At 47.8% G+C, this 23210-nt stretch overlaps 1 long non-coding RNA gene across 1 annotated transcript; it reads left to right on the top strand.

The window, feature by feature from the left end:
- Nucleotides 1-834: 834 nt before the first annotated feature.
- On the top strand, nt 835-22961 carry LOC136406831 (uncharacterized). The gene is made up of 3 exons (XR_010751717.1): nt 835-990; nt 21269-21390; nt 22807-22961. It is a non-coding gene; the product is annotated as an uncharacterized lncRNA (long non-coding RNA).
- The last annotated feature ends 249 nt before the right edge of the window (nt 22962-23210 follow it).

The following is a 23210-nucleotide window of genomic DNA, read 5'->3' as shown; positions in this document are numbered from 1 at the left end:
CTCGGGACTGGGACTGCACCCGGGCTGCGCGCGCGCTGTTTTCTCCCGGGTCGACCCCGCCCCCTAACTCCCAAGGCCAATCCCCGGGTGCTCTGCACGAAGCCCCGCCCCCGGCGCCGAGCCGCGCGCGCCGCGCCCCTCGCGGCGTCGGGAGCCAGTGCGGAGCCCCGTGAGGCGCGGGCGAAGTGGGGCAGCGGGCCGGAGGGGAGCAACGTGTGGGCCGGAGCCGACGGCTCAGCCAATGGCGGGCGCCGGGGAGGGTCCCGCTGTGGCCGCACGGGGCCTGTGCTGTGGCTGAGGAGTTGGGAGGGCCTCGGGTACCGGCAGGCGGGGCTCAGCCTGGGGGCGGATGCCGTCCGGGTCTCCCTAGAGCAGTTCCCGGGCATCTGCCCCGCCCCGGTGCCCAGCGCGCCCGCCCCTCCCTGCAGCCAACTGACCTCCCGGCCCCTACCCCGCCCACTCTCCGGGAACCTGCGCCCCGGAGGCGGGGGCCTCGGAGCTGCGAGCACTCGGGGTCTGGGAGCCCGGCATCGGGTCTGTCTTCTTAATTTGGGGCGTGATTGCACTGACTGGCGTCCGTCTGGGTTGGCATCAGGATCATGGATTTGGCTGCAGTAGCAATCAGTAACACAGACCCCATAAACACTCTCCTAAAACGTTACTTTTAACTTTGTAGCTAAATAATGTCACCCACCTGTCTCTAGACCCACATTCTCTGGCTCTTGTCGATAAGGCGGCGATCGTTCAGCCTCTAACAAGCTCACGTGAACACACCTACCGTCGGGTGCATGTACAGCACTCCCAGAGGCAAATCAAGAAGTAATTATATATAGAACAAGCTTTCCAGCGCCTCACACACAGTCACACCGCCAACAAGAGCTGTGAAATGGAAAGAAACAGTTACCCCAGCTGAGTCTGGACACCGACTACATTGGGAAGCAGAGACCGGAAAGGGCCTACATTACGTCTCTGGTCACAGGGAATGGCAAGGTTAGTAAAGTGACTCGATGCCCAGGAAGATGTGTGCTTGCATTCATAAACCCCAAGCTCCAGCCCCTTAGAGTCTCATCAGGGAAAGACATCTTCAACAGTAGGCTGACTTCCCCCATCTGGGCAATATTCTGTAGCTGGAACTGACTGCAAATGTCACCAGACATTTAGGCTGACCACCTCCATCTCATCCCTTCTCCTCCCCACCCTTCAAACCTGTGGGTTGCCATATGTTCCAGAGGCCTCTCCTGGGAACAAACACTGTAACTTTGTATGCACTGCCACATTGAAGGTTGAAATGTAAATGTATAAACCAGTTCTCTTATTTACACATCAGGCAGCTAGTCTGATTCTGTCCTCCACCCTCAACTTAACGGACCGGGTATTTGACAGAATTTATGATGCTGACTCAATTCAGACTGAAATGAGCCCTCTTGCCTATCTGTTTAGGTGTTCTCACAAATTCAGAAGGCAGAGGAAAGGTAATTTCAAACTGCTTTGGTAGCAAGTTTTCTAGGATATACAACACAATTGGCAAGACACACAACCTTAGCAATAAATATAATAAAAGGTCAACTTCAGTGGAAATCACAAAAATGAAATAAGTTCAGTCATTTGAGTAAGGAGGAAGGAAAAGAGCATTTAGAACATGTACCATGTCTTTCTGCCTGGTTTAATCAAATTTTAATTTTGATATGCTATAAAATCAAATGTAACAAGATTATAATTACAGGTAACCATGTACTTTTAAAAACCCTCTCCCCAAAATCCTGTAATTCTAACATGCTTACATGGTGAAATAATTATATAGCCTAAAGTTTTTGTGTAACTGCTTTTTATACACAGACATTCACATACAGACGTGACAAAAGTTGTCAAGGGGAATTTTGCCTTGACTTTAAAATGCTTCTAGGTCTTGATTTTTATTACCATGAGCTTGTACCAAGCCTGTGATTTTTCTGTCTGAAACACAAAGGCTGAATTTGCTATACTTATTTTAAGTCTAAATGATCTGTCTGTGCTTTGAAGAACACAGAAAAGAAAGAAACAAGGGAAAGATGGGGGAAAGTAAGGGGAGCTCTTCAAATTCCAAATATCTAGCAAACAGCCCACCCCCATCTCACCCTATCTTCAAAAGATGACACTGAGAATTACCCCTTCTTGGAAATGGATAGAATTAATAAAAGGGGAGGGGAAAGGGCAAGAGCACTGATATACATTAAGACTTGTTTCATTCCAGGCTGTGGGCTAGGGATTTAGCCTACAAACATCTCATTTTACCTTCATGACAATACTGTGAGGTAGACATCATTCCTTCCAGTTGCATGGTCTATAGTGGCTCACAGTTCTGTGGGTGAACTGTGCTCAGCTGGTCAGTTCTTGCTTGGGATCTCCTGTGTTGTTGTAGCCGGTGACAGCCAGGGCTGGAGTCATCCAAGGCCTCATCTGGGTTGGACATCCAGGATGGCTTCTTCACTCACATGTCTGCCTTTCAGCTGAATGCCAGGACAGCTGGGACTAGCCAGCATCTCGCTCTCTCTCTCTCTCTTTCTCCAGCCTCTCCACGTGGTAGCTCAGGCTCCTTCATAGCATGGTAGGTGACTTCCCTTACAGTGATTAGTCTAAGACAAGAAGTGGAAGCTGCCAGCCGTTTAAAGCTCCCACATGGAATTTCGTATAGCATCACTTCTGCTATATGCTATTGGCCAAACATTCACGGAGCCCACCCAAATTAAAGGGAAGTGGCAGGTACATACATCACACCTTCAGATAGGAACGGTGTCAAAGAATTTGTGGCCATCTGTAATTCACTCCATTTTATAAATGAGAAAACAAAATATCAGGTTAAAAATTCCTCCAAGGTCAAAGGACAATGCCAAAATCTGAAAAGGATGAATAACATAAAACGCAGCCAGCATGTTCACAGTGAAATGGTCTCCTGTGACGCAGTGCTACAAAGTGCTGTGACTGCTTTCTCTCTTGCTCTCCCCTCTGCTTTTTTGTTTGTTTGTTTAAGTGAAAAGAAATGGGATTGGAAGGGGGGCTACTGTATGAGAAACTTGGGAAGGAGCTGATCTTAGATCTGAGAGCTTCCGGAGATAATCCCGTTTCTGAAATTCCTTAGTGTACTAGAATATAAATTCAATAAATATTTATGGAATGTCTGAGCCATGAGCATACCAGGCACTATGCCTATGCTGGGTCTCAAATCTACACTGGCAAACGAGACAGACTCTGCCATCGCTGCAGTTAACATCTAGCATAGGAGACAGAGAAACGGATGAGCAATTTCAATACAGCGTGAGGAAATACTTTGATGGGGGAATTCGGGAGCTGTAGGATCACATGGTTGGACTAAAAGCCCGGATTGGGGGAGTCAAGGAAGAAGGTGTAAAAGTTTGAGTAGTTGAAGAGTTTGTATTGTATGTATGTATGTGTGTGTGTGTGTGTGTGCACGCATGCACATATATGTGCTAGTATGAAGCAGGGGCCTTGGAGGTGGAGAGGTAACTTAGTTGTAGAGAATATAGCATTTGCCAGTACACTGCAGATACTCAGTCAATATTTGTGAACTGAAAGTGAAAGCAAAAGCCTCACCTTGAAAGAATGAATTCAAGGAATAGAATAGTTCCCAGTGGAAAGACAGAGGGAAGAGCCCGGTGATTCTGAGGGGTACACATATCGATGACATAAGCCCCAGAGACTGTGTGTGTAGTCCTCCCTTCCGTGACTGTGCCCCGTGGAAGCCAAATGAGTTTTCCCCTCTGTCTGTGTTAATAGTTGTTTCTCCCAAATCATCCCTCTCTGAGCATTCAGGCCTTGGTCAAAAAACAGATTTTTGTTTTTTTGAGAATTTTTTTAACCCTGTCTGTTTAGGTCTAGTAAACAGACACCTTTTCAGCTATTTAAACAAAAAACAATTAATACAGAGAATTACCCACATTCAGTGTTGTCGGAAGGGCTAGAACGGTGGGCTCTAGGCTGGGTCTGCAGATAGGACTCCCAGAGCTGCAGAACTGACCCGCCAGGGAGCTGCTACCTCTTGCATAATCAAGAAGATGGGGAGTCGGGAGGTCTCCACTGTCGCCATTGCTATGTCTGTCCAGAGCCCCCAGGGTAGAGACTGAACGTGTGAACTGTAAGTGAAAGGGCCAGTATCTCCACAATGGAGCGGGCTGCGGAAAGCTGCCAAACCACAGAAAGAGGCTCCTGCCTTGCACATTTTATCGAGTGCATCTAGTTAATGAAGTTAATTTGTATCCATTACCCTAGCTGCAAAGGAGTCTGGAAAATGTGTTTAGCTTTCTAGTCTCAGCCATATACAAAGACACTAGAAATGGAAAGGAAGCTGAGCGTGAACCCCCCATTTTCTCCATACTTCTCTAACATCCCAAAGAACATAAAATCCCAGCGAAGGAGAAATAGGGCCTCAGCAGACATTTAATTTTCATTTATAAAAGAGTATAATGAGGTTCTTTTTCAATTGACTGCTCTGAGCCCACTGTTCAAGACCGCTCACTATTTTCCTCACTTCTGTGTGATATGTGTCAACACCCAGCTCTGTTTTCCTGTAGTCTGGCACAGGGAGCATCTATGGATTTTCCTTGCTCGGCATCCTTTTTCATTCTTTAGGAAGAGCACCCAATTTTCCTTTGGAAACCTCCTCTGCCCCAGTCCCATTTTGCTCAAGTGGTGGTGGTAGGGTCGTTTCAACTCCTAATTTAGGGGTGGGCACCAGTCAGTTACAGGCATTCTTTCAGGGCTGGCCCAGTGAATTCAGGGCTCTCAGAGGAGAGTTTTGCTGGGAAGAGGAAGCTGGTGTCAATCCGCTGGTCAAATGTGAGCCTGGGTCCCCAGGTAGTCATGTTGTTCACCTCATGGGACAGTCTGCCTCATCGTGAAGTCAACCCAGAAGAAAACAAAGCTCAGAGGCAGAGAAAGCCAGGACACTGATAGCGTCTTTTCGGGCCTTGCCTTCAGCCATGCGTGAAAATCCAGACTTACCCCTTGGTCTGCTTATAGGAGTGCGCAGTCAGTTTTTTTAAATTTAAGCTGATTTGAGCTGGATCGCTGTCACTTGTAGTCCTGTTTCTGTGGAGCTGCAGTCTCTGCACAAGACTGACCCCTGGTATCAGCATCGTCCCCCTTTCAGAGCTCAGCCACGCCTCCTTCACTGGAAACCACAGCTGTCAGGCTGGCCCTTCCTGCTTATTTCACCTTTGTCCCTATCAGTGCTATCCAGCATCTATAGAAACAGTCCCACAATTGAAAAAAACATTAGCACATCCAGACAATGGAATATTAATCAGCACTAGAAATAAATAAACTATCAGCCATCAAAAAGACATGGAGAAAGCTTAACTACATATTAATAAGTGAAAGAAGCCAATCTGAAAAAGCTATAAACTGTATGATTCCAACTATATGACATTCTGGAAAAGGCAAAACTAGGAAGATAGTAAGAAGATCAGTGTTTGCCAGGGCGTGGTGGTGAGCAGGTGAGATGCAGAAGAATCTTAGAGCAGTACAGCCACTCTGTCTGATACCATAATGGAGGACACAAGTCATTATACATTGTCCAAACTCATAACATTTGCAACACCCAAGACTGAGCCCCAATGTAAACTATGGAATTTGGGTGACAGAGATATGTCACGGCAGGTCTATCACTTGAAACCAATGTACCGCCTCGTGGGGATGTTGATAGTGGGAGAAGCTGTGCATGGGGGGGGGGGGGCAGGAGGTGTATGAGAGATCTGTGCCTCCGATAAATGTAGCTGGGAACCTAGAACTGCTCTAAAAATAGTCTATTTTCTTAAAATAGAGCCTGACCAGGCGGTGGCGCAATGGATAGAGCGTTGGACTGGGATGTGGAAGGACCCAGGTTCGAGACCCTGAGGTCGCTCAGCTTGAGTGCGGGCTCATCTGGTTTGAGCAAAAGTTCACCAGCTTGGACCCAAGGTAGCTGGCCCGAGCAAGGCGTTACTCGGTCTGCTGAAGGCTCGTGGTCAAGGCACATATGAGAAAGCAATCAATGAACAACTAAGAAGTCGCAACGCGCAACGAAAAACTAATGATTGATGCTTCTCATCTGTCTCCATTCCTGTCTGTCTGTCCCTGTCTATCCCTCTGACTCTCTCTCTGTCTCTGTAAAATAAATAAATAAATAAATAAATAAATAAATAAATAAATAAATAAATAAATAAATAAAAAATAAATAGAGATGTTATAGGGCATCTAATCCATCTCCCTCTTACACCATCTCTGCTAAGAAATTTTCCAACTGAGTCTAGAATACTTCCAGTACTGGCAACACCCTACCATTCACAGCAGCACAGATACTGAGCTGGTATCTTTGCTCCTACAGCCGCTTTCCAGAAAGACAGACTTGGTGTGCTCACCAGCTTCCCAACACCTGGTCTGTTGCTCCTTTGCCTGTCTTGGTGGTTTGGAAAGGACTGGAGGACTGGGAGGGGAGAGGGAAGGGTGGCTGCCTGGGACATGGAGTTGCAAAGGGACAGAAACAGGCAGTGTGCCTCCTCATCTACCCAGAGGACCAGAGGATGCATGTGAGAAGCATTTTTAATATTCAGTTGTGAAAATTGGAAAGAACTATGACTTGGCAACAGCTGTTGAATTACAGAGAGGAAGGAATTCATTCTGAACTGCTCATTTTCTGAGCGACCTCTGAGTAGGGAAAGGGAGACAGATATCCCTTAGCGTGCAGGGCTGTCATCCGGAGGCTCTGGGCAGTGTGTGTTAGCTGTGTCGCAGCCCTGCGCATGTCGCTGCAGGGCGTGTCTGGGACGCATGGGTGCTCTGGGTTTGTTTTGTTGTTAACCTTCCTTTAAAGAGACACTGGACTGGAAGACAGAATCACTAGGTTCAAAAGACAAAATATTTAGGGAAGGCAGATTGGCACTTATTTTAATAAAGAGGATCCACACACACATACACATCTCTCTGGCGATTAGAAAGATCACTGATGCCTGACCAGGTTGTGGCGCAGTGGATAGAGCATCGGACTGGGATGCGGAGGACCCAGGTTCGAGACCCCGAGGTCGCCAGCTTGAGCATGGGCTCATCTGGTTGGAGCAAAGCTCACCAGCTTGGACCCAAGGTCTCTGGCTCGAGCAAGGGGTTACTCGGTCTGCTGAAGGCCCATGGTCAAGGCACATACCAGAAAGCAATCAATGAACAACTAAGGTGTCACAACGAAAAACTGATGATTGCTGCTTCTCATCTCTCTCCGTTCCTGTCTGTCTGTCCCTATCTATCCCTCTCTCTGATTCTGTAAAAAGGAAAGAAAAAAAAAAAGATCACCAATGACTAGAGAACAACTTTAACTTTGGAAAAAAAAGTAATATTTGTGTGTGTGTATGTGAAGATGTTTTCATTTCTCTGAGATAATTTTCAGTAGTGCAATTGCTGGTCGATTGATGGTTAAAAAAATAAAAAGTAAGCCTTTGCATTCCTGCACGGGCCTTCCCTTCCCTTCCCTTCCCTTCCCTTCCCTTCCCTTCCCTTCCCTTCCCTTCCCACATACCTTGGTTGGTTTCTATGGCAGCAAATAACCCACGTTTCCCCCTTTCCACACTCCGGGAGAAAGAAAGACTAGTGTTCCGCATTATATTCCCTTGCTACTCTGTCAGATGTTATCTTTCTTATTCTGGAAGGTTTCCTCCACCCTCTTTCTCTATTTCCATGGAATATATAAACTGAAGGTAAAAGAAAAGGCACAAATAATTCTCTTTTTCATTCAGGGCAAAATCTGAGATTTTCTTTTGCTTTCAATGGTTTGAGTCTTAATAGCCCAAGTCATTTTTCTGGGAACAGAATACCTATTTGATAAGCAATCTAATGACAATAACTCAGAATAATTTCACGTTTTAAAGATTACTTGAAACAACTAGTGAATGTCCACTGTGTTTTCACTGAGAGCAGGAAAACTAACCATGCCCATTTTCCCAAAGCCTTTGTGTGAACAGCGTTAGGTACTATCAGTACTGCGTTATTAATAAAGACATTGTTAGGAGTTCCTTTAGTTAAATGGAAAGTCTAACAGTGTTGTACCTAGGCCGCGCTAATGTTCTTTTAGATCTTTTAGTTCTTTTCTTCTGTTCTCCAGTGGGAAGAATCCAACAAACATACTCACCTGCTCATTCTCTCTCTAACCCATCATTTGTACAAAGACAAAGGAGCAAAGAGAAAGAAGTATCAGCCAGGTCCCCAGGAATGAATGTTCTTGGGACACTAAACAAGAGACTGTGGTCAGGAGGTAATGCCCAGGCAGAAGAGCCTCAGAAAGAGTCAGACAGTTTAGTCAATTGTTTAACAGAACACTTTCTCTCAAAGTCCTAAGTGGATTGGACACAGCCACTATTTGCCCCCCCCAACTTCCTTGGGGGTGGGGTGCCTAAAGAGCCAAGCACCCTTATTTGTTTTTGCACAGATGGCAAAGCCTCTCCCCACAGCCTCAGTTCCTTAGTGTAATCTACTAAACTAACAAAATATTGAAACTCATTACGAACATACCCCTAGGATATGAGGGAAGAACAAGCTTCACTTTCCCTTATTCCCCAAATTGCTGGGGAAGTGAGGGATTAAGTCTTGTTTGGGGCAAACACCACTAATTCTCATTGCTGTATCTGGCTTTCAAAATTACACCCTCTAAGCCCTAATTAGCACCACTGTCTCAGACCATTTAGTAGTGTCTAAAAGATCACGGGTTAAAATGTGAATTATAGAAGTGGAGCCCCCCAGTTAGCAGAGGTATGTAAGTTACATGGTTGGTGAAAATGCAAATAGTGATGTGATTGGTTCTTAAACAAATGTGAAATTCAGTAACCACCAAAAAGCATTTTCATTGTAACAGTAGTCTATGAAAGCTTAGGCATTTCACCAGGATTTTTGCATTGTTGATGCATTTTCCTTCTGATTAAGAAAGAAAATGGATGGTAGATGAAAAAAACTTGACGTGACGGTTTTTAGGAAATGCACAAATGACTCATGTACTCACTTGATTTGACAAGAGTACTGGTTTCTATATAAAGAAACAACTTAGCCCCAAAATAGAAGTTGCACACAGCAGAATGCAGCTCACAGAGGAATCACACATTCCCAGCACGAGGAACATGAGGCTGGTATGCTGGGGCATCTCTGCTGGGAATGCCGGGTGAAGCCCATTATTAATGCATTTGGAATGTAAAGCCAGCACTCCAGGACCTTAAAGCTTTCAATGATAGGAAGACTCTAGTGTAATTTGACACAATTCTTAACTGACTCTAACAGCAAACAACAAAAATAAAACAATTTTTTTTTGCAAAGAATGTGTATTCCCATGCTAACTAGAAAATATATTTAGCTCAGTGATAAATAAATTATAACAGATTTTGTGCCATATAGTATGTTGAATATCCAATGAGATTAGGCATATGAAAGTTCATGTAAATTATAAAAGTTGAATACGTTTAAATATGTATTATGAGAACAAAGCAGTTATTTTTCCAGCCTGATGTGTCCTTAATCAGTTATGGGGCAGTATCGTATATTATCTTTATAACGCAGTCCAATCCTCTCCCAGACTCCTCTTTACCTGGACCTAGATGAGGAGATAGGCCGGAGGGACCACACTGAAAACTTTGCTGTGTTCGTTTGCCAAAACACACAGAAGAGTCCATCAAGGCTTTCCTCTGCTCCCTCTCCAGGGGCAAGAGATGGAATCATTTGTTTCGGACAAGCGATTGCACTCCATTACCAACCAGACCCACTGGCATTTTAGGGCACAGTGCAGCAGGCTTGTTGCCGTTACAGCACATGCTGGACCGTGGCGGGAACAGTGTCCAGACTGTTGTACGAGGCAGCATCACAGTCAAGGAGCCTCTCAACAAATTGGCAAAGCAGTGAGACCCTTAGCAGCTTCTCCTTCACTATATAAAGCAGCCCAGCCCAGAGGAGGTCCTTCCAAGGCCTGGCCTGCCTCCCCCTTGCCCTCCATTCCTCCTCTGCAGTTCACAGCAGGCCGGTGCCCTTGGACGTGTGCCTTCACCATTTGATACGCTACATTATCAAATGCTGTTTTGTTTATTGGCCAGTTCTCCACACTAGAGCACCAGTGCCATGAGAGTAGAGATTTTATTTCCTTCACTGCCCTATCTCCAGAACCTAGAAGAGTACTTAGCATGTAACACACATGAGCACTTAATTTGTGCTTGTGAAAAAAGAAAAAAAAATGAGTGAATCACTCTGCATTTTCTATGCACTGAGAAAGAAGGAGGCAGTGGAGAGAGCCTAAGGAGCAAGAATGGGGGGAGGGAGGCCTAAGGAAGTCAGGACTGCAGGGAGTGGGGAGGGTTGGGGGAGGTATGAGAACACCCATGAGATTGGCTTTGGAGGACAGACAGGCTGTTCCAGCTGCTGGCTCAGTAGACTGACAGAGAGGATGGGTTTGCAGTCTGAGGTGGCTTTGAGGTAGAGAGGATGGAGGAAGCGCTACTGATGGCCGACCTGCGTCTCAAGGAAGTAGAACAAGATCAATGGCTCTGAATGGGGTGTGGGACCAGGAAATAGCAGGGGGGTGGTGAGGAAGGCTGGAGGAGGACAGACAGGCAGGGTACATCCTCTGAAATGCTTTGGAGAAACCAAAGACCAGCTGAAACGAAAGAACAGGAATATGGAGGGTGCATCATATCGTGATTTATAAAGTATTTGGTCTTCATCCACAGTTTCTGGCTGACAGCTCTCAAAATTCCTTGGAAGTTCCTAAATATTGGGAGTATGAAAGCTATCTTCTGTATTTTAATGAGGTGGCTTTTGCATCCCACTCAAAGGTGTTTGCCGGGAGAACCAACCAAGTGATTAGGGGTTTGGACCTTTCAGCCCCCCCCCCACCTCCAGGAGTGAAGGTTGAGTTCAGTGCAATTGCCAATGACTTAGTCAGTCATGACTGTGTAATGAGGCCTCCATAAAAACACAGGAGGACAGCTCGTTGTTGGCTACCTTTTTCAGAAAGCTTCCCTACTGGGGAACCAGAACGCTTGCATTTTTCCACTGTGCTGGGCCCCAAGCTTCATGAGAACAGAGACCCCTTTTGTTTGGGACCTCACCCTATGTATCATCTGACTGTTGATTCTTAGCCTTTCATATTCTTTGTAATAAATTGTTAATCTAGTGAGTAACCAGGTTTGCCTGAGTTTGGTGAGCCATTCTAGCAAATTAATAGAACCCAAGGAGAAAGTCACTGGAACCTCCCACCTATAGCTGGCTCATGAGAAGCACAGGGAAGAGCCTGGGCTTGCAGCCGACTCGGCAGTGTGTATGGAGGCGGGCTGGGCAGCAGTCTTGTAAGACAAATCCTCAACCTGGGGAATCTGATGCTACTGTCTCCCAAGAGATATTTTCAGAATTGAGTTGAACTCTTGGATACCCCGCTGGTGTCCAGGAATTGTTTGCTGGTGTGAGGGGAGTCCCCCACTCCCCACCGCCATGATGGCGTTAGGCCGGGAAACCTGTGTGGCTCAGGCAGCAACGTTCTACACTGCGAAGGAGAAGTGGAGAAGGGGAGTGGCTTCTCGGAGAGCCAAGGGGGCGAGGTTATCTAGGACTTTGGTGAGTGGCTGATTCTGGAGTCTAGGTGGGAAGTGAATTGAGGCTATCCACGAGGAACCTACCAGAAGGGAGAACAATGGCGGGGAATTCCCGAAGCCTTCCTGTGGGCCAGCCGCGGTGCCGCCCAGCAAGGGTGAGTGGCTGGGCATTTCACGCTGAGACAGGCCATGGATGGGCGCACAGGCTAGCCCGTCAGCTCGCAAGGGCAAGGACTGAATTATTTTCCTCCTTTGTATTCTGTGCACCTAGGAAGTGCCTGGCATATACTAAGTCTCAATAAGTAGTTGCTGAATAAGATAAATGAACAGAGCAGATTACACGCAAGAACTGGCACTGTCTCACGTGGGTCTTATCATGGCCCTTGGGAGACTTACATGCCCTCCTCTGCAATGATAATTAATGCTTATTAAGCACATTCCACGTCCCAGGCACTGTTCCAAGTGCTCCATATATATTGACTCATTTACTTGCCACCACAAATCCACAAGACAAGGCTAATACTGTTGTCATCCCTGTTTATAGAAATGTAACCCAGGCCCAGGGAAGTTGGCCAGGTTGTTCACACTGACCCAGCTAGGAAGTAGGAAAAGTAACACAGACTGTCCACTCCGGAGCCCCACAACTCACAACCCGCTGCCCCCGTCTCAATAGGCTCTACTGTCTGGCTCCCAGGGCCAAGTCCCCTCTATCCTCAGCCTTATCTTACCTTTTTATCTTTCATGCAACTTGCAGGTGGAGGAGGTTTCTACTTGGAATGGAATGTGTGAAATGCGGGAATGAAGAGGGCAGCAGGCTGGAAAGAAGGCTGGAGGCCCAGCTGTGTGTGTGTGTGTGTGTGTGTGTGTGTGTGTGTGTGTGTGTTGGGGGTGGGGTGGGCTGGAGGCCCACGCTGTGTGTGTGTGTGTGTGTGTGTGTGTGTGTGTGTGTGAGTGGGGGGGGGCTGGAGGCCCACGCTGTGTGTGTGTGTGTGTGTGTGTGTGTGTGTGTTTGTGTTGGGGGGGTGAGGGGAGGTAGGGGCTGCGGTTGTAAAAGTGACTTCTCATATAACCACCAGGTAAGCGCGTTCCCCTACAGCGCTGTGGCTCACAGCTACAGGGCAGTGATTTGACCAGGACGTTGCTTCTGTCCATTTAGGGTCAGAGTGTAAGAAGTTCAGAACTGGTTACCTGGAAAAGCACCACCAAACCCAATACTTTCAGTTTATTCCCAATAACGGAGGAGGACAGAATAGTACTTTCTGAATTCAACCACCTCTTCATTTTGCCCAGGAGTCTGAGGGCCCAAAAAACGACTCAGAGTTGAGTCTGCGGAGTGAAATTTAACTCCAACCGTAAGCAAGTCTCTCTGCAAGGTGCTTTTTTTTAAAAAAAAAAAGGAAAATGGCATTCACCTATTTCTTGGTGTTTTGTTGTTTCCACCTTCTGTCCTGTTACATAAACGCCAGCGGCAGTCAGAGCGGGGATAATGCTTCACAATAGGCCCCGTGCTCGGTGACCAGCAGCACATCTGCTGAACGCTGGTGGCTGATGACAAATGCCACCGCTCTGCTTGAGCATTAATCATCCACCGAACCTTCGGTTGCTTTGTTCGTCCTGCCCATGTGACCATTATGTATATTGATGACAGGCTCCAGCGGGGGCTTGGAGGGGAGGATTCTATTTCTGTCGCAGATGGGAAGTTGATTCTCCTTCCCTGACAAACACAGTCATCTCCAGTTGTCCTCATTAACGTGATGCTGAAAAAAATGTAAAGTTAGTGCTTTTTCTTTTTTTTAATGCTAAAACAAAAAGAAGATATTCCAGAGGTACTAGGTGTTTAACTGTGAAGTAGGGTCAGTCGAGTTTATTTGTTAATCGCCCTGTGTGTGACAGGCCATGGCCATGGGAGGGTCACTGAAATAATTTGGCATGATCCCTGCCCCCAAGGAGTATGTCGTCTGGCTAGGAAAGAGTGGATGATATATTATGATGCGTACAGATCCTGTCAAACTGTACTTGAGAAAGACAAAGGTCAATGGAGCTGGAGTGCCGATAGATAGGAGGCTTCTTAGAGGCGCTGGAGGTTGAGCTGGACCTTGAAGGATGAGTGAGATTTGGATGAGAGCGCGTTTGAAGAAGGAATGAAGGTGGTGTTATCGAGGGGTGGCAGAGGCTGTGCTGACAGAGGAGTTGTGTTAGGTCGAAGTGGGAACTTGGATCGGATGAGTGAGATGTTGCCAGATTATGTAAGGATTTGAAAGCGGGAAGGCAGGACATTTAGACTTGAGACTTTGTACTCATTAGTGTCTAGACCTGGTGGGGAACCCCAAGGTTCCAAGAGGCATGAAGGGCTCTCCCAGGAGCCAGCTACCCTTCCTGGAGCCCATTGGCAGGAGAGGCACACTCCAGAATTTGCTAAAACCAACCGTTTGAATTACCAAATAAGAAACATTGTGATCAATGCTAACATCTGGAATGCAGCACATTTCAATGACTGACTCAAATTATGGCCCATTTCTTATACTTGTTTGTCCATGAGAAACAAAGAAGCTAACACCACTGATCCCGGTGCCTTGGAGTTCAGAGGCAGAAGTCCATGTGTGGGATCCAACGCAGTAAAAGAAGTGGGGAAAGGAGACACAGGGTGGCCCAAACCTTGAGAAAGAGGATAAGGAGGACCAGGAACCTAAAGAACTGGCTGCTTGAGCAGCTTGATTATTAGCAGTCTGATTGCCCAGATGAAAAGCAGATCAACATGGGAATGGAATTCATTTGGAGGCTGATCCCATCCAGTCAGCATTTACGGGGCATCTACCATGTCAGGAGCGTGTTAGAGAAGGAAAGCTGGACCATGTCAGTGAGAAAAAGAACCCTGAGTGTCCAGCATGGGAAGCCTAAGCATGTCCAGCCAAGACCTCATTCATTTATTCATTAATTAATTTGCCTATGCATCTAAAACATGTTGAGTTGTCCAATTCCGGGGGCCCTTTCTACATGAACGGCACCTCTGGAACACCATGCAAATACGAATGGTGCATCTGGAACTGTGTTTTGGGGTGGCCTGAATTGCATGTCTATTGAGTGCCAGGCACTGTTGTAGGTGTCAGTAAATATAGGTTCAGGGACAAGTCCAAGAATAGGAACCAGCCACCCAGTCAAGGTTGCAGGTTAGAAGAGCATAGAAAGACTAAAGAGCAATATTTGCATGCACAAGGCCCCAAAGCCAGTCCTGCCAAACCCCAGGGCCCAGGCTGCCAGCTCATGCCTGTGGCCGCACATTCTGCTCCTCCCATTTCCGGTCGCGATGAAGAAGGCTGAAGGCAGAGAGGTACTGTAGAGAGGTGAAAATTAAAGCACATTTATAGACAGATGCCAGGTTTATAAAGTATCCTCTACAAATTGCCCAAGTGGGTTGCCTTCGTCCCATGATGAAAGGGCAGCATGAGAATAGAATCAGCCCCTCTGGAGAACTGCCAGACACCCCGAGTGGCTGGATTCTCAGCCTGCGCTGGAGAATAGACACCTTGCTTTACTCCCCGGGGAAGGCTGGTGGCAGACAACAATTTCAACCTGTGATGACACCTTTCTCTCTACCTTATTCAGCACTTGAGTGAGAAAGGTGATGTTGGTAAAAATTTATGGGCTGCCCTGCCCTAATTTCTGCAAACCTTCAGATTTTCCTTCTCACTGGCTGTGTGATCTACTGGCCGTGAGTTAACAGTCGCATACCTGGTACCCGAGGAGCAGAAGGACGCTTTGGGGAAGTCGGTACTAATGTCACGTTGATGGCTTCTATCATAGTAAGCTGGCTGTAATGTCACAGCAGGTGTCTAATTGCTTAAAACTATAGAAGAGACTTCCAGAGAAAGCCCCAGTCAGGAAAGCAATAGGAAGCCCCTGTTCACAGCTGTCTCCCACTCAAACTGTGAACTCCCTCAACCCTCGGATCCTGGTGGGAGACGGGGTCAGTGGCGGTGGCAGTCTTTGATGCTGAAGGGTAATCCATGATGCTTTAGCTAAGAGAGCAGGAAGGAACTCAGCTGAGGAGCAGAGGAACAGCGAGGCTGGTGGGAGGGGCTCTTAGGGGGAGGTTAGGAAAAGAACCTACCTTTTGAAATTAGGATACATCCTGCACAAAACATGACAGAAACTTAATTCAAACTGGCTTAAGGATCAAAATGAAATGTCTGGGCTTGTGTAACTGGAAATCCCAAAGGTAGGTTTGCTAGGTTTATGCCCGGCTGGGTTTGCAGGCTCCAGCCACCTCCGGAGGTCCATAGGACTCAGGCCGGCTTCTCCTGTCCTGCCCGTCTGCCTTCCCAGGCTGGCTCTGACCAGGCAGTTGGCCCTGGAAGCTTCAGACTTCTATCAGCCACACAGCTAGCAACTCTCAGCCAAAAAAGATCTTGTCCCAGTCACTCCAGCAAAAGTTCCAGAATGGAACCTCTTTGGCCTGGCCTGGGGTACAGGCCCAACCCAGAGGCAATTATCTTGGCCCAGTGGAGAGAAAATGCTGATTGCTGGGTCTAAATCATGTGCCCATTGCTGGAGCAAAGCGGGTAAGGTCAGCCCCACTGAATTGTTTGGACCAGGAGTGAGAATAGATTGGCAGTAAATGGGAAATGGATGCCAGGCAGGTAAAAGTACAGATCACCAACTTTTGCTCCCCTCCATGGATAAGTGAACAGTCTCTTCTGGGGTGTTGGCTTACAGGGTTCTGGCTCATAATACTGAGATAGAATGGAGCCTGCCTAGACCAGGGTATGCTGCCCTGGAGCCCTTGGGACTTTCTGCTTCTCTAACTAGCCTTTAGTGTGTCTCTCTGGAAAAGAGAAAAGTGAAATTTAGATGGCATTTCTAAAAGGGCTTTACCTCCAATGGCTGGCCCACATGCACCGGACAATCAAAACTCTGTAGAGAGGTCGTGTGGGGACAGATGTTTATATCTCAAGGCCTCTGTTCCAGCTCTACCGTCTGCCTCCCATGTGATCCTAGACAGGTTAGTCTAAGGAATTACTGCAGGACGTGTTGATTAAGATTGAGATGGAGTTAGGAAGGTCAGAAGGCCTGAAATCGCTGTACCCTTCCTCTTAGCCTGGCTGAAGAACATCCCTTCAGCTAGATGACCGTGTCTAGGAGGGCCCCACACTTCGCTGAGGGAGGGAACCTCTGGGCGAACGCTACCTAATAGAAGAAGCCTCTTTGCTGCCATAAGCGAGTGTCAGGGAATAAGCCTGTGCTTGTGGTAGACGCTATTGCCCGTCATCCAGCAGCTCCTCTCAACCCTCTTGCAGCTTCTATGGAAGCAGAAAAGGCCCCGCTCTCATTTCTCAGTCGCCTTTGCAGCAAGGAGGAGGTGACAGAGTTCTGGCCAATGACACAGAGGAGGTGGAAGTTTGTTGAGTTTCAGGAAAATGTTCCGCCTCGATGCAGCTGCCACTGCCCCTCTGCGCTAACAGGAGGAGGTCAGCCCATGCGAGCGAAGCAGGCAGGAGGCGGGCGTGGAGCAGAGCACAGGGAGTTCTCTTCTGGTTGCTCCATTTTTGCAGTGAAGTGGAGAGCAGGGCCATCAGCTAAGAATGAGGACCGGGAAGGAGGTGTTGGGGTGTTGAGGAGGGAGGAGAAGATGTGAATCGGTCCCGGCAGGGAGGTGGCAGGAGGTAAATAAACTAGGCACCCTGGGACTGCTGGGCAGACTGGGGACTGACGAGGTTAGTGGTCAGATTGTAAAGAGAGACGAGCCGGCATGGATGAGTGTTTTCCTCCAGCCTCGTTCATTCACTGCGTGCAGGCCTGGACTGGGGTTTAGGTAGGGTTCATATTTTGCCAGGCAAGTATAATAAAAAAGGAGGAAAGGTAGTCCTGGACGGTTTGCTCAGTGGTAGAGCGTCAGCCCAGCATGTGGAAGTCCCGGGTTTGATTCCCGGCCAGGGCACACAGGAGAGGCGCCCATCTGCTTCTCCACCCCTCCCCCTCTCCTTCTTCTTTATCTCTTTCTTCCCCTCCTGCAGCCGAGGCTCCACTGGAGCAAAGCTGGCCTGGTCACTGAAAACGGCTCCATGGCCTCCACCTCAGGCGCTAGAATGGCTCCGGCCTCAACGAAGCAGCAATACAGAAGATCGGATCCCCCTGGTGGGTATGCCAGGTGGATCCAGTTCGAGCACATGCGGGAGCCTGTCTGACTGCCTCCCCACTTATTACTTTGGAAAAATACAAATACAAATAATAATAATAATAAATAATAAATTTTAAAAAGGAGGAAAGGAAAGGGGTTGACAGACTTTGCAAGGAAGAGACTATAAACGTGGTCCACGGACACTAAGCCGAGATGGAGGGGCCTGAGAAGAGGCAGGCAAGGCAGTAAACTAAACGGAGTCTTCTACCCATGGGGGTGGGGGGCTGAAGAATGGTGTGAGATGAGCTGCTAGGGGAAGGGAGCTGGGAAAGGGGGAGGTGGTGGTCAGCGGGGGGCTGTCTGAAGTTGAAGAAAGAGCCGCAGTTGTTGGCCATGACAAGATTATGATAAAGATGTAGCGTCCAGAGTAGAAAATGCAGGCAAATAGATTATTCTTTCCTCCTTCACGAATTTAGATATCCAGACCTACAGTGCTATCCTCCCATGTCCCACCCAAAGGCTGTTTCTCCCTGTAGCTGTCCCTGCTAACAGACTCCCAGCTGGACCTCGGTCCGTTCCGGGGGAACCCCAGCACAGACAGCAGCGGGACAGGACTGTGGGGGAGGGGGGCCTTGAGGAACAGGGAGTCATGGCGGAAATGGAGGCTCCGTCTCAGCACAAGGCGAGCGCTGAGGAATTAAAAGTGGCTGCAAGGCCAGGGGGAGCCAGCTCCCTGGGCTGAGGAGGTGTGCTCCAGCCGAGAGCCCTCTGCTTGCTTAGCCTGAGGAAGTCCCCAGACTGAGGGGGAGGTGGAAGCAGAGGAGGAGGGCAAGGCTGGGCCCACCTGTTGGAGGTGAAAAGCTGAGGGGCCAGCAGGACATGGTGTTTACACAGTGGTCACCCCTTATCGGTGGTTTCACTGTCGGCGGTCTCAGTTACCCGCGGTCTATGGTGGTCAAAAAATATTAAATGGAAATTGCAAAAATCAACAATTCAGCCCTGGCCGGTTGGCTCAGTGGTAGAGCGTCGGCCTGGCGTGCGGGGGACCCGGGTTCGATTCCCGGCCAGGGCACATAGGAGAAGCGCCCATTTGCTTCTCCACCCTCCCCCTCCTTCCTCTCTGTCTCTCTCTTCCCCTCCCGCAGCCAAGGCTCCATTGGAGCAAAGATGGCCCAGGCGCTGGGGATGGCTCCTTGGCCTCTGCCCCAGGCACTAGAGTGGCTCTGGTCTCGGCAGAGCGACGCCCCAGAGGGGCAGAGCATCGCCCCCTGGTGGGCAGAGTGTCGCCACTGGTGGGCGTGCCGGGTGGATCCCGGTCGGGCGCATGCGGGAGTCTGTCTGACTGTCTCTCCCCGTTTCCAGCTTCAGAAAAATACAAAAAAAAAAAAAAAAATCAACAATTCATAATTGTTAAATGGTGGACTGTTCTGAGTGGCATGTTAAAACCTTGCGTGGTCCCTCCCTGACGGGAATCATCTCTTTATCCAGCATCTCCGCCCTGTAGACTCTCTCCACCAGTTCATCACTTAGTGGCCCTCTCCGTTATCGCACCGAACTATCTGGTCTTGCTTGTGTTCAGGTCACCCTTGTTTTACATAGTAATGGCCCCAAAGAGCAAGACTAGTGATGCTGGCGACTCAGATGTGCCACAGAGAAGCCACGAATGCTACTTTTCAGTGAAAAGGCGAATTGTTCTCAAGAAAGAAAGAAAAAAATTATATGCTGAGGTTGCTAAGATCTATGGTAAAAACAAATCATCTACCTGTGAAACTGCATAATTTATAAGTCACACTTCATCATAGGTGTCTATGTATGTGTAGAATCTATAGGGTTCAGTGCTACCTGCTGTTATATCATCTACATGGGGTCTTGGACTGTATCCCCTGTGGATAGGAGGGGTCTCTTGTGGTCAGGATTCCAGAGCTGGGAGGGACTAGCAGAAGTCTTGGTGTGGACATGTCAGGGGGTCCAAAGTAGATAGTCATGCCCCACAACTGTCAGGGTCCTGGGGTTTTTTGTTGCTGTTGTTGGTTTTTTGCCCACCACTCTAACTATGGCTTTCATTTTGGTGGAGTTACTTTGGGCAAGTTGCTTTATCTTTCTAAGACTCGGTTTCTTCATCTGAAAAATGGGACCGGTAACAATATCTACTTCATGAGGCTAATGTGCAGCTAATGAAGATAATATATAAAAAGTGCTCTGCACCAGTGCCGACACAAGAAATCTTAGTTGTTATTTGTTTGTTTTCAGAACCAGTACAATGTCAGGTATGTAATTGGAGCTCAAAAAAATATCTGTAGAATTAATTATTATTATCATTATTATTGTTGCTGACACTTAGTACTCACAAGCTCTATCCAGAAAGAACCACACTGCATTTAAAACACAGCACCCAGGAAGGGCCCGCTTTGCTTGACCCAACTGTATTTCTGGATAACCAGTTGCCTGAGTTGGGACTGACCTGGGAGCAATCGTCAAAGGGCAGCTGATGAAGGGCCCAGCCCCACGCCAGCCCAACAGAGCCCAAAGACAGCGCCTCGACCAGACCAGACGCTACTAATGGGTCTTGTTCGCCTGCCAAATTCCCCCGTCCGTCCTCCACTGGGAGAAAAGCAGACACGACTGAGTCCTTGGGAGGCCAACTCCTGCCAGAGGCTGGGCGTCTGGGAAGGAACGCGAGGAGACAGTCACTACAGGGGACCGTTCTTGGGAGTTCTGCACGGGCCTGGGAGGTGTTTCCCTGTCCTTGAACCCCCAGCTGCCCCTGCCTGTGCAGCCCTCGCTTCAGGCCGCCTGCACTTCCTTTCTCCTGGCATCTCGGAGGGATTGTGGCCAGAAAGCTCACGGAAGTCAAAACAAGCCTGGTGATATGAAAACCATATGAAAACTTGGCAGGGCCCCATTTCAGCCTAATGGGCCTCCCAGACCTCCCCGGGCCCAGACAGTGGCCCTTTGTGAGGTCGGGCCCTGGCTCCCTACCTCCCAATTCACAGAGACAAAATGAAGAGGGAAAGAGTACAAGGAAAGGCTGCCAGTCTCTTTTCTATCGTCCCTGGGCTTCGAAGCACGTAGGAACAGGTTGATATCAGACACTTGATGTGATGAGTATTATTTGAGTGTTTGCTACCTGCCAGGCTTATTCATAGTGGCTCTCATTTCTCTCAACTGATGCTCATGGTATACCTTATTCCCATTTCAAAACTGAGGTCTCTGAGGTTTATGGCAGTCAAGTAACCAAGGTTACACAGCTTGCAAGTGGTTCCAACAAACACAGGCCCATCTGGCTGAAAACCTTGACCTTTCATTATTACAGAGCAGCCTCCCAGACGACCTTTCGATTTTGTTTCAAACAAATTTGCCGACATTCAGGGTTCTGCCTCAAGGATTAGCTTTCAGAAAAAGATGTTTCCCATTCTAAAGAGAAGTTGAGTTCATTCTTCCTTCTGGTCTTATAAATCTTTAGACAATACTCTAATATGTCAATTGTGATTTATACCTGAAGTAACTGTATTTCAAAGCCTACTGGGGTGGAAAGGAGATGTCATTATTGTGATGCTAAAATTAGATGTTCTTTTAGAGCAACTGAAGAAAACACTACCTACGCAGAAAGTGAGACAAGTGGCCGTGTAAGTATGACAATTTGCTTCTCGGTTCCCAAAGTTCAGAAGAGCAGGCTTGATGTGCAAATACATTGCAGATGTAATTTGTTTGTAATCTACAGTTATTTTTTTTTCCATTGATTTGAGATAAAAAGGAAGAAGGAGAGAGATAGAGAGAGGGAGAGAGGAAGGGAGAGACAGAGAGAGAGAAGCACCAACTCGTTGTTTCACTTAGTTGTTCCATTTAGTTGTACACTCATTGATTGCTTCTTCTATATGCCCTGACTGGGGGGTCAAACCTGCAACGGCAACCTCTGGTGCCCTGGGTCAGTGCTTTATCCACTGAGCCATCCAGCCAGGGCTGTAATCTACAATTATTTATATATCCAAAATATATCTTCTTGTGGTTGAAATTAATTTATTTTAAAAATTGACAAACTGTTGCCTGAGCAGGCGGTGGCACAGTGGATAGAGCATAGGACTGGGATGTGGAAGGACTCAGGTTCGAGACCCCAAGGTTGCCAGCTTGAGCGCGGGCTCATCTGGCTTGAGGAAAAAGCTCACTAGCATAGACCCAAGGTCACTGGCTCGAGCAAGGGGTTACTCAATCTGCTGAAGGCCCACGGTCAAGGCACATATGAGAAAGCAATCAACGAACAACTACGGTGTCGCAAAGAAAAACTGATGATTGATGCTTCTCATCTCTCTCCGTTCCTGTCTGTCTGTCCCTATCTATCCCTCTATCTGACTTTCTCTCTGTCCCTGTAAAAAAATAATAAATAAATGATTGAAATGTTCTTATTTAAAAAAACAAATTGAGCCTCACCTGTGGTGGCGCAGTGGGATAAAGCGTCGACCTGGAAGTACTGAGGTCGCCGGTTCGAAACCCTGGGCTTGCCTGGTCAAGGCACATATGGGAGTTGATGCTTCCAGCTCCTCCCCCCTTCTCTCTCTCTGTCTCTCCTCTCTCTCTCTCTCTCTCTCTCTCTCTGTCTCTCCCTCTCCTCTCTAAAAAAATGAATAAATAAATAAAAAAAATGTTATCTGTATCTATGAAAAAAAAATTGACAAACTGTTGTAAGTTGGACAAAACCCAGGTGTTCTGGGCCCTGGAGGGTTGGCTCAGTGGTATAGCATCAGTCTGGAGTGTGAATGTCCTGGGTTCAATTCCCGGTCAGGGCACACAGGAGAAGTGACCATCTGCTTCTCTACCTCTTCCTTTCCCCTCTTTGTCTCTCTCTCTCTTCTGCTCCCATAGCCATGGCTCGATTGGTTATAACAAGTAGGTCCCGGGCCCTAAGGATGGCTCCATGGAGCCTCCTGCCTCAGCACTAAAAAATAGCTTGGTTGCTGAGCAGCAGCTCTAGTTGGGCAGAGCATCCCTCATAGGGGGATTGCCGGATGGATCCCGGTCAGGGGTACATGCAGGCATCTGTATCTCTGTCTCCTCTCCTCTCACTTAAAAAAATAAAAAAGAAAGGAAAAAAACTCCGGGTGTTCTGAATCTCTTCTTCAGGGATGGCAGCCAGGAGCTGGAGCTCACCCCCAGGAGCTGTGTGGCTCACTTCTGGAGCTAACCAGAGCCCTGATCATTTCAGGAGACACGAGATCTGTTTCACCTTCGTCATGCAAAGACTCATGGAGGGCCCTCCCACTCACTGGGATGAGGCAAGGAAGAGAGCAGGTAGGGGCCAAAATAATCCAAGCAAAGGGCTGAAACAACCCAAATGCTCTTTGGCAGGAGCCTGGTTAGAGAAACCTGCACACCCAAAGGGGCTGGATAGCAATTAAGAATAAGCTAGATCTGTGGGGATTAATAAATAACAACTTTTGGATTTCTTTTTATTTCCAACAAATTCTTTCTTGTGCATTTTGTAAAAGGGCAGACTAGTGTATATAATAGCTACTTTTTAAATCGAG

The sequence above is a fragment of the Saccopteryx leptura genome, chromosome 5 (genome assembly GCF_036850995.1).
Source record: "Saccopteryx leptura isolate mSacLep1 chromosome 5, mSacLep1_pri_phased_curated, whole genome shotgun sequence".
Taxonomy (NCBI): domain Eukaryota; kingdom Metazoa; phylum Chordata; class Mammalia; order Chiroptera; family Emballonuridae; genus Saccopteryx; species Saccopteryx leptura.
Note: the sequence above shows the minus strand (reverse complement) of the source record. Positions and strands in the feature narration are given on the sequence as shown.